Source organism: Colobus angolensis, unplaced genomic scaffold (assembly GCF_000951035.1).
Source record: "Colobus angolensis palliatus isolate OR3802 unplaced genomic scaffold, Cang.pa_1.0 Scaffold249, whole genome shotgun sequence".
Taxonomy (NCBI): domain Eukaryota; kingdom Metazoa; phylum Chordata; class Mammalia; order Primates; family Cercopithecidae; genus Colobus; species Colobus angolensis.
Genome location: NW_012115699.1, coordinates 48,702 through 60,146, shown reverse-complemented (window position 1 = coordinate 60,146; position 11,445 = coordinate 48,702). Strand labels below are relative to the sequence as shown.

Sequence of the window (11,445 nt, the reverse complement as noted above, 5' to 3'; positions counted from 1 at the left end):
GTGTGATGAAATTCACACTTCCTCCAGTTGTATGTAAGGGCTGATATCACCATACAGAGTCAATCAGGGCCACTGTAGAACATATTGCTGTAATCCCAAGGGCTGTGATGGGACCCTCTCTTTAATTCTTGGAGATTTTCAAACTTGATAACCGAGCCGAATGTATGCATTTTGGCAAGGAAGAATGTCTTCCTACTTTTAAAGAATTAGAGATTTCTCTTTTCTGTGCACACATTTCCATGTGCCACAAGTCCCAGTGTGTTCTTTAACTGTCATGACTTCAAGTTGTGACACGTTAACATGGATTATGCCATTTTCACCGTCAAGCACTCAAAGCTGTTTATCTTAACTAGGAGAATCAAGTATCTTGGTTTGAAACCCAACCTCGGTCTGGTCCCTGGTGCCCACTCCTCAGCCATGGCATACTTGGGGGCTAGAAGAGGCCAGGGCTCACCAGAACAGATTTTCTCCTCTTTGGCTGACTCCATCATGAGCACCTCAGTCCAGAGTAAGCAGAAAGCAAATCTTGTTCTCCAGAGGCCGGAGTGCAGGACCCACGTGTCTCCTGCCAGCACGCTTGCTGCGACTCAGCAATAAAGTATTGTACAATTAAGGTATGTACGTTTTTTTTAGATATAGTGCTATTGCACAGCTAATAGACTACAGTGTAGTGTAAACATAACTTTTATATGCACTAGGAAATCAAAACAAAAAAAATGGGTGCGACTTGCTTTACTGTGGTGGTCTGGACCCAAATATTCAGTATCTGCGAACGTTTAGCTTGTCTGAACACCGCTCTCCACTTTCCACGTGTTCTGAGCCTTGGCTGGCTTGGGAGGTGCCCCAAGATCAGGGCTCCAGTATTCCCACTTCTCTTATTATCAGGCAGTCTCTCATTCCCACTCCCATACTTCCTGGCAAGCACTTGGGCATGTGTTTCCCAGCCTCCCTATCTTGGGAGACAGGAGAACCTGGGGATGGTGGTGATGGGGAAAAGTGGGGCTGGAAGCCTCCCCACAGGATGGTTCTTTTAAAAGTCAAGCTCTACCGAACACTCAGGTCTGCCTACCCAGAAGGGTAGCTTTTATTTTTTTTATTTTGGAGACAGAGTCTTTCTCTGTCACCCAGGTTGCAGGACAGTGGCCCAATCACAGCTCACTGCAGCCTTGACCTCCTTGGCTCAACCGATCCTCCCACCTCAGCCCCGAGTAGTTGGGACTATAGGTGCAAACCACCATGCCTGGCTATTTTCTGTATTTTTTGTAGAGACTGGGTCTCACCATGCTGCCCAGACAGGTAGGTCTCAAACTCCTGGGCTCAAGTGATCCTCCTGCTACAACCTCCTAAAGTGCTAGGATTACAGGTGTGAGCCACCATGCCTGGCCAAGGGTGTCTTTTAAATGAAAGTAGGGGCTGGGCACAGGGGCAACTACTGGACTTGGGCCTCATTTCTATTATTGTTATTATATTATCCATAGTTGTCATGTATTGAGTCGTGTCTGCATCTGCAAATTGTACTGAGCTTAGCCATGTGTATGCATTCTTATTTAACCCTGTTTTTTTTTTTTTTTTCTGAGACAGTCTCACTCTGTCGCCTGGGATGGAGTGTAGTGGCGTAATCTCGACTCACTGCAATCTCTGCCTCCCAGGCTCAAGCGATTCTCCTGTCTCATCCTCTGGGGTAGCTGGGATTACAGGTGCCAGCCGCCATGCCCAGCTAATTTATGTATGTTTTCAGTAGAGACAAAGTTTCAACATATTGGCCAAGCTGCTCTGGAACTCCTGACCTCAAGTGATCTGCCCACCTTGACTTCCCAAAGTGCTGGGATTACAGGTGTGAGCCACCGTGCCTGGCCTAATCCTGGTATTATTTACATTTTAAAACATTGAAGACTGTGAGACCAGGGAGGTCAATTTACTTTTTGAAGTCACACAACCAGTAAGTGACGAAGCCAGAAATCTCCCCAGTCAGTCTCGCCCCTGCACCTGCCCTCATAAGCTTGGCATTATGCCTCCCCTAGCACTGAGGGAGAAAGCTCTACTTGCAACCTGGTGTTAGCTGAGAACTATTAAAATCATCACTTGCAGTGTTCTGAAGGTGAAGTTCTCACGTAACAACGTCACACAAATAACTAAGAATTAGTTTTAGTTTCAAAATGTTACTGCAAATGTGGGTCCTCCTTTCCATACATTTGGTTTAAGAAGGATTTTTGGGTAACCAAAAATAACCTTTAACAAGTCCAGTGAAGAAGCTGTGAAAAACCAAGATAGGAAGAGGCCACTCAGGACTTCATCAAAGTTACAGTTTATCCTACATTTTTCATCGTATTTATTTATTTAGTTTTTTTGAGACGGAGTCGCCCTCTGTTGCCAGACTGGAGTGCAGTGGTGCGATCTTGGCTCACTGCAACCTCTGCCTCCCAGGTTCAAACAATTCTCTTGCCTCAGCCTCCTGAGCAGCTGGGATTACAGGCATGTGCCACCACACCAGGCTAATTTTTGTATTTTTAGTAGAGATGGGGTTTCATCACGTTGGCCAGGCTGGTCTTGATCTCCTGACCTCGTGATCAGCCCGCCTCAGCCTCCCAAAGTGTTGGGATAACAGGCGTGAGCCACCGGGCCCAGCCTTTCACTGTCTTAAAAATACTTTATTTCAATACATTGTGGTAAGAATTGAATCTGGCTGATAGATCTCTGGCAACAAAGGCGGACTCTGGAAGCTTTCTGAGTTATTCTGGAAAGTGGGTTTGTGTGTGGCCCAATGCTGAGTAACACCTAGGAAGTTCACTTCCTCCAGCTCTTACAAAACCGGGTCAACTGCCCCAAGTTTTATAAATATGAGGCGAATCTCTGACTAGAACCCAGTTATGGTCCTTCGCTGCCCAGGCAATTTTAAAACTTGACCCTAATCTAAAGCACCCACATAGAACTTTCTGCCTCTAGAGCTGTCAATGCTTCTGAATCATGAGCTCCACTCCTCAGGTGTATCGATTGCTTTATTTATTTATTGTGTTCATTTTTATTTTATCACTCTATGGACTTGGCTTTGTTTGGCTAGACACAGAGTCCAGTTTATCTTGCCTTCAATAAGGACATCCTGTATCTCCTCTAACTCAAATGAAAAGTCTATTTGTTTATTGACCATTCTACCCAAATTCCATGCCAGCTTTTTAACAAATTGTATAAATTGGGATTCTCAGATTAGCATTTGACATAAGGAACAGATGAGCTTTAAATAATAATTCCACGACAGGCTGCTACTGCCATAATTTTTGCCTTGTGGTAGTAAGAATATCAAATCATTTGCAACTTTTATTGACCTGTCCTCAGCTATGGGCCATGGACGAATTGACCGGGCACTGCTCTTCTGCTTCATGGGTCAGAGCTGTGGGAACAACTTTCCTGAGGGCTGATCCAGGCTGAGCTCTGACACCATGTACTTTTCCACTCATAAAAACAAAAACAAAACAAAACAAAACAAAAAAACCCCGATGCCATCTTTGGATAAGCTGGTTGCATAGCCTCCCTTGCTATTAGGGGGAAAAAAAAAAAAAAAGGAGGCTGGGCATAATGGTTCATGCCTATAATACCAGCACTTTGGGGAGGCCAAGGCAGGAGGATTGCTTGAGGCCAGGAGTTTGAGACCAGCTTGGGTAACACAGTAAGACTCTGTTTCTACAAAAAACTTAAAAGATTAGCCAGGCGTGGTGGTGTGCATCTCTAGTCCCAGCTACTCGGGAGGCTGAGGCTGGAGGATCACTTGAGCCCAGGAGGTTGAGACTACAGTGAGCTATAATAGGGCTACTGCACTCCAGCCTGGGTGACAGAGCAAGTCCTTCCTCAAAAACAAACAACCTTCCCCCCAAAAAACACCAGAAAAACAAAAACCACACTCACACAAAAGAAAAATAAATATTCTTTCTTACTCTGATGATATAGTTTAATTTTCTCGGACAGGAAATGGTTTGTATATACAGCAGAAGCTACTAGCCAATTATGGACAGAAAGAAAGGCTACAGATCAAAAACCTTTGATGCTAGTTGTTACCTAGGTAGGTATTCCAAATTCGTAAGTAAGGAGACAACCACACTGCCTGAAATTCAATTCCCTAAATTTGCCTATACAGAAATTTTGTGGTTACTGCAAGCTCCTTCTTCACTGTAAAGTGGGAATCCATTTAGTAAGTGGACCTAGGGGCTCTGTTCTTCCATCTTGGTGAGCTGTGTTAAAACAAAACAAAAATGTGTTAAAAGTTGAGAGCCTCATATCTTAGCCACCAATAAAGAATGGCAGCTGCACCCCAGGCACTTGCCAAAGATTACAATTCTGAGCTCACTGCCACTAAATATTTATTAAAATGTTAGTGCAGAGAACAACCCAGAGTTGTTTAAAATGCATGCAGTCCACCTGAGCTCCCAGATACGACGAAATCCATCCATAGGCTAGGTCCAGTTAGCAGACAACCCAGTGTTTCAGCTGGACTATGTTGCCTTCCCCACACCCACCACAGTTTCAGTAGAATTACATTCACCGTATCTTATGCCTTAGTGAGACTCCATCATTTCTATGGGAAAACAGAACCCCTCTACCAGATGTTGGGTTTGTTATGCAAATTATTTATTATGTCATACATCCTACGGCCCATCCATGGTGGAAATGTAAGGAATCATGGTTTATGTGTTTTGCTTTATTGCTGAATTCACTTTGTTGCATACTTGATTTCTAGATTCCTTTTCCCCACTTTCAATTTATTTTCTCTTTCTAGTATTTTACACATCCTGGGAATCTGTCTGAAATCCTTTCTACAAAGTTTCTAGAGTCCTGTGGGACTTGGCATTTAGTAGGCGTATAGTAAATATTTGTTGAATAAAAGTGGAAGATACAGAAATTAAAATGAAAACATTCATTTCTCCCTCACTTGGGTTCTCTCAACACTTCAGGATAAAGTTGGTGCTCATGATTCTGCATACACTCATTGATCATGAATTGCTCTTGCGCTGCAAGAGTAGGGCTCCTTTATCTTACTTCGTTATCTGCTCCTTGAGGACAGAGAGCATAACATCTACTTTTGTGTACTTTGAACAGTGCTCTGCACACAGCAGGTACTCTATATGCAAATTAAATGAGTGACCCACAGCCTGGATGTGCGACCCGCCTTTTTGGGAGTGAGAAGGTCACTACCCATTGTCCAGCTCTTATTATCTAAAGCTAACAGCACTTGGTGTTCCCATTTATATTAGCTCATTCACTTTGGGTCATACTGCCCACAGTAGAGATGGTAGGTTCTAGTTTTTTTCTTCTAGGCACACATGGTGGACATCTGTTGCCTCTGCCTCCCCAGCATCTACTTCCCCTTCTGCTATTAATGCCACCACCATTCTTCTTTGGAAATGAATGCTGCCCCACTCTCAGTGCATGTGCCTTAGATGGGTTATGGGTGCATGATCCAGGCCTGGCCAATTACAGCATTCCATCCTCCTGGCCAGAGTGATTGGTTCAAGGATGAAGTCATGACCAAAGCCATGACTCAATAACTCAGTTCTAAATATTGTGTTGAAACTGTTGAACTAAGAAGTTCTTTTTCTTGGCCAGATGTGGTGGCTCATGCCTGTAATCCCAGCACTTTGGGAGGGTTAGGTGGGTGGATCACTTCAGGTCAGGAGTTCGAGACCAGCTTGGCCAACATCGTGAAACCCCATCTATACTAAAAAAAAAAATAGAAAAATTAGCCAGTCATGGTGGTGTGCACCTGTAATCCCAGCTGCCCAGCTGAGGGAGAAGAATCACTTGAACCCAGGAGGCAGAGGTTGTGGTGAGCTGAGATCTTGCCACTGCACTCCAGCCTGGGTGACACAGTGAGACTGTTTAAAAAGAAAAAAAGCTTTTTTCTTGTTGAGTTTACCAAGGCAATAGGCTATATAACCCTCTAGCTGTCAAAGCTACCTCACTGAAAAACCCAATTAAATGAACAAACATCAAGCATAGAAGAGCCTAGAGATGAATAAAAAATTAGCCTTGATGACAACGGACACTGGATCCAACTGTACCTGAACATCAGTTTTTTTTTTTTTCTTTTTTTTTTTTTCGGATCTCAGCCCACTGCAAGCTCCGCCTCCCGGGTTCACGCCATTCTCCTGCCTCAGCCTCCTGAGTAGCTGGGACTACAGGCGCCCGCCACCTCGCCCGGCTCGTTTTTTTTTGTATTTTTAGTAGAGATGGAGTTTCACCGTGTTAGCCAGGATGGTCTCGATCTCCTGACCTCGTGATCCGCCCGCCTTGGCCTCCCAAAGTGCTGGGATTACAGGCTTGAGCCACCGCACCCGGCCTGAACATCAGTTTTAATTGAGTTTTCTGTCAGTGCAATTAAAATAATTTTTTTTTTTTTTGAGACGGAGTCTCGCTCTGTTGTCCAGGCTGGAGTGTAGTGATGCAATCTTGGCTCACTGCAACCTCCGCCTCCCGGGTTCAAGTGATTCTCCTGCCTCAGCCTCCTGAGTAGCTGGAATTACAGGTACCCACCACCATGCCTGGCTAATTTTTTTTGGTATTTTTAGTAGAGACAGGGTTTCACTATGTTAGACAGGCTGGTCTTGAACTCCTGATCTCTGGCGATCCACCCACCTCAGCCTCCCAAAGTGCTGGGATTACAAGCATGAGCCACGGCACCCAGCTGCAATTAAAAGAATTTTAACTAACAGGGTTCTATTTTCATTATGTGGTTTCCTCACAGACCAGCTGAAGTCTCAAAGGCCATAATCATAGGCCCTGTGCTTATAGAACAACACTGTGGCTGAAAACCAAAATATTTGTGTAAACTTATCCTGCATTTACCATGGTTGAATTAAAAATAATTTTAAATTCTTGGCCAGGCACAGTGGCTCACGCCTGTAATCCCAGCGCTTTGGAAGGCTGGGGTGGGAGAATTGCTTCGGGCCAGGAGCTTAAGACCACCCTGCACAACAAAGTGAGACCCCGTCTCTACTAAAAATAAATAAATAAAAAATTTAAACCCTCCTACAACATGGGAAAGGTGAAAACTAGGCTGTGTGAGAAAAGTTCTAGACACAGGTGTCTAAGTGTGGTGAGCAGGGTGTTAAAAGCTGTTCAATGTGGCACAGGGGCTTGTGCTGTAGGTGGTATGGAAATATTTTGATGGAATTCTGCTTTGATATGATGCCATTCACTTTTTTGAAGGCAAAATGGGGTGAGGAGAGGAGGCTGCTGGGGATAGGGAAGCTAACCATAGGGAATTATGGAGGGGTATCTAAGAATAGTGTTACTTCCTTTAGTCTAGGTAATGTTTTCACTTCTGTCACCCACCAATAACCCATTATGATTTGTCCAACACAAGGAACATCCTACATTCTAATGCAAGCCCAGAAAAAAAGACAGAAATAACCCTCGGTCATTGTGGGAGTTCTTTTTTGAAGGAGGCTGAGGTTGGGAAAAGTAATCCTTCCCTAGGAATAGATCATAAAGGAGACCTGCTAAGTCCAGATGGGTACCCAGGACTTCTTCAGGCTGTCTAAGACCAGCGCTTCTCTCTTCTTTAGGTCAGTTCTTTCTCAGTTCTCCACTCACCATGTTTTGTCCAAAGAGCTCTGCTAGTTCTTGCGACAAGGTTTATGTTGAATGGGTTCCAGTGGTGAGGTCACTCTCATGGAAGGTTTCCATATATGACATGCCTCTGCTGCTACGCCCAAGAGCTTTCCCAAGCCCCTTTCACTGATGCTGTCCAAGAATAAGGTCTGGCTGGATTCCCATATTGAAGGGGCAATGAAGTTTTGGTTTCTGAAAATAGAAGGTATTGTCCTTTTTGTCCAATTATAAAAGCAATACATGTTCTTTGTAGTACATTTGAAAAAATTCAAAAAAGGGTATGGGGGAAAAATGAACAGTCATCCCATAATTCTGTCACCTATGATAACTAATATTAATATTTTAATGTACTTCTTATTCATAGTTTTTCTGAATACATGTATTTATGTATATTTTAGGAAGGTAGCATTGCAGTATGGTTGAGTGTGGGTTTGGAAGTCTGACATTATTCATTTGGAGTTCTGTGACCTTGGGCAACTTAAATTCTTTAAGTCTTACTTCCTTCAACAATAAAGTTAGCTGATTCTTAATTTAGTCCTCGGTCAGTATCAAATTATTTTAACTTACAGGTTTATAATAAGCATTATCTGCTAATAAAATTTCCCCCAACATTCTTTCTTTCAATTTTTAATGGTTATTTCACATATCCTAGATTAATTTTAGAATAATCTTTCAAGTTAAAAAATTATATTTTTTGGTAGACTTGCATTTAAGTTTTTGGATTAAAGAACAAGTAGCATCTTTAAAACATTAAGTCTTTCTCTCATAGAATACTGATAGTGTTTCTGTCATTCCATTTATTTTCTGCATATTCCTCTGAAAAGCTTAGTGGTTTTCTTCATACAAGGCTTGCACATTTCCTGTTAACTTTGTTCCAAAGTATTTTATATTTTTAGTTGCTAGGTGCTGAATTAGATTGTTTCTTTCCCCAATCACAAATGGCTATTACCTGTACTGGAAAGCTATTTTCAAAGCTTTAAAATGCATCTTTTAGTGAACAACCTTGTGCCTTTCTCTTATTAGGTCTGACTGTTTTTTCAGAGTTTATTATCTTCAGATTTCTAGGTAGATACTTAGTTTGCAGCCCAAACCTGTCCGCTTTCCAGCAGTATACTCTTTATCCTGCTTCATTGCATGGGTTAGATTATCCTTTCAGGACACTTCAATAATAGTAGTTAGAATGGATCTATCTTGTCCCTGACACCGGTGTTCGCTTAAGTATGATGCTGCGTGTTATATCAGAAGATTTATTTTATCATGTTAACGAAGCTTCTTTCTTTCCTCTTTTTCTTTCTCCTTCCTCCCTCTCCTTCCTTCCTTCCTCCCTCCCTCCCTCCCTTTCTCTCTCTCTCTCTCTTTCTTGTCAGGGCCTCTCTCACCCTCGTCCAGGCTGGAGTGCTGGAGTGCAGTGGCGCGATCACAGCTCACTATAGCCTTGACCTCCCTGAGCTCAGGTGATCCTCCCACCTCAGCTTCCTGGGTAGCTAGGACCACAGGCATGCACCAATGCCTGGCTAATTTTTTGTAGAGACAGGGTTCCACTATGTTGCCCAGACTGGTCTTGAATCCCTGGGCTTAAGTGATCCGCCCACCTCAGCCTCCCAAAGTGCTGGGATCACAGGTGTATGCCACTGCGTCTGGCCCTTTCTTTCCTTATTAGGGGAATTTAAAAAAAAAAAAAAAAGTTGATTTTCATCTTAATTTTTTTTAATGAGAGACTCTTGTTTCTGTTTGTTTCCTTTGACCTACTCCTGTGATATATCAGTGGATTTCTTTTAACGAGGCCACCATTACATTCTAGGGACACAAAAATCACCAAACGCCTCAGGGCTCTGAGAGTCAGGTAGACCTGGGCTGCCATCCGACTCATCACTTTCTAGCGGGGGAACCATGGACAAGTTCTACATGAGAATGCATAATACATGCTGGCAGTTAGGATACTTTATTCCTTTACCAGATTGATGATTTTTTTAGTGCTCTATTTAGAATGTTTGCATCTATATTATTGAGATTGGTGTGAAGTGTGTGTGTGTACACAATTTATGAGATTGTGCTCACAAAAATGAATTATGTTGGTTTTCTTATTTTCCTATGCTCTACAACAGTTACAACAGCATGAGGCATTGCACACTCATGTTCATAGCAGCACTGCACAACAGCCAACAGGTGAAAGCAACTCGTGTCCACTGACAGATGAATTAATAAACAAAATGTGGTATCCACATAAAATAGAACATTACTCAGCCCTAAAAAGGAAGAAAATCCTGTCACATTACAATACAGATGAACTGGGAAGACATTACACTAAGTGAAATAAGCCAGTCAGAAAAAGACAAATATTGTATGATTCCATTTATACAAAGTATCTAAAGAGCTCAAATTCATATAGACAGAAAGTAGAATGGTGGTTGCCAGGAGCTGGGGGAGGGGGAGGGGAGCTGCTATTCAATGGGGATAGTTTTAGTTTTGCAAGGTGAAAAAGTTCGAGACCTGTTTCATAATGATATGAATATACTTGACATTACCGAACTATACACTTAAAACTGCTTACATTGGTAAATTTTGTTATGTATTTTTTATCAGAATTTAAAAAATGGCATGAGAATTATATCTGTTCCTTGAAAATTTGAAAGAACTCATAAAAGCATATGGAGATAATACTTGCACACTTTTCCCCATTTCTCTATTGATTATTGTCTTTGAAGTCTTCCACTTAAGATAATTTTGGTTTCATTCACGTGTATTAACATAATTTTTTTAAAACAGAAAATCATCTATTTCATTGAGTAGCAAATTCAACAACTTAGTTATACATAGGACTTTCTTACACCATGCATTTGTCATATCCCCTTGCTAATTTCTAATTTTATACACATTTTCCTTTTTCCCCTTTGGCTACTTTATTGCTTTTTCAAAGAAAGACATTATGAGGTCAGGCACGGTGGCTCATACCTGTAATCCCAGCACTTTGGGAGGCCAAGGCAGGCGGATCACAAGGTCAAGAGAGCGAGACCATCCTGGCCAATACGGTGAAACCCTGCTCGTGACCAGCCTGACAAACATGGAGAAACCCCGTCTCTACTAAAAATACAAAATTAGCTGGGCACAGTGGCGCGTGCTTGTAGCCCCAGCTATTCAGGAGGCTTAGGTAGAAGAATCAGTTGAACCTAGGAGGCGGAGTTTGCAGGGAGCTGAGATTGTGCCACTGCACTCCAGCCTGGTGACAGAGCAAGACTCCATCTCATAAAAAAAAAAAAAAGACATTATTATCTACCTATTCTCCTATTTTTAAATTACTTAATTTCTGCATTTTTTTTTTTTTTTTTGATACGGAGTTTTGCTCTTGTTGCTCGGGCTGGAGTGCAACGGTGCAATCTCGGCTCACCGCAACCTCTGCCTTCTGGGTTCAAATGATTCTCCTGCCTCAGCCTCCTGAGTAGCTGAGATTACAGGCATGCGCCACCACGGCCGGCTAATTTTGTATTTTTAGTAGAGATGGGGATTCTCCATGTTTGTGAGGCTGGTCTCGAACTCCTGACCTCAGGTGATCCACCTGCCTTGGCCTCCCAAAGTGCTGGGATTACAGGTGTGAGCCACCACACCTGGCCAATTTCTGCTTTAATACTTATTTCTTTCCCCCTGGTTTCCTGGTATATTTTATTATTCTTTTCCTAATTTGAGTCCAATGCTTAATTCATATCTTTTGATTCTTTCTTCTTAAATAATGAAAGCATTTAGAATTCTAAATTTCCTTCTCTGTATAATTTGTAGAAATTACAGAAATTTTAATTTGTGATATTATATTATCATTCATCTCTAAATAAAAGATGAATGATTATATATGTA

General features: G+C 42.3%; 1 protein-coding gene across 1 annotated transcript in view; it reads right to left on the bottom strand.

Annotated features, from left to right (window-relative positions):
- Nucleotides 1-3,918: 3,918 nt before the first annotated feature.
- The window catches only part of STAMBP (STAM binding protein), a 47,717-nt gene continuing 40,190 nt past the window's right edge, over nucleotides 3,919-11,445 (bottom strand). The window contains exon 12 of the mRNA XM_011946035.1: nucleotides 3,919-4,220. The gene's annotated coding sequence lies outside the window, so the exon portion shown is untranslated. The remainder of the gene's footprint in view (nucleotides 4,221-11,445) is intronic.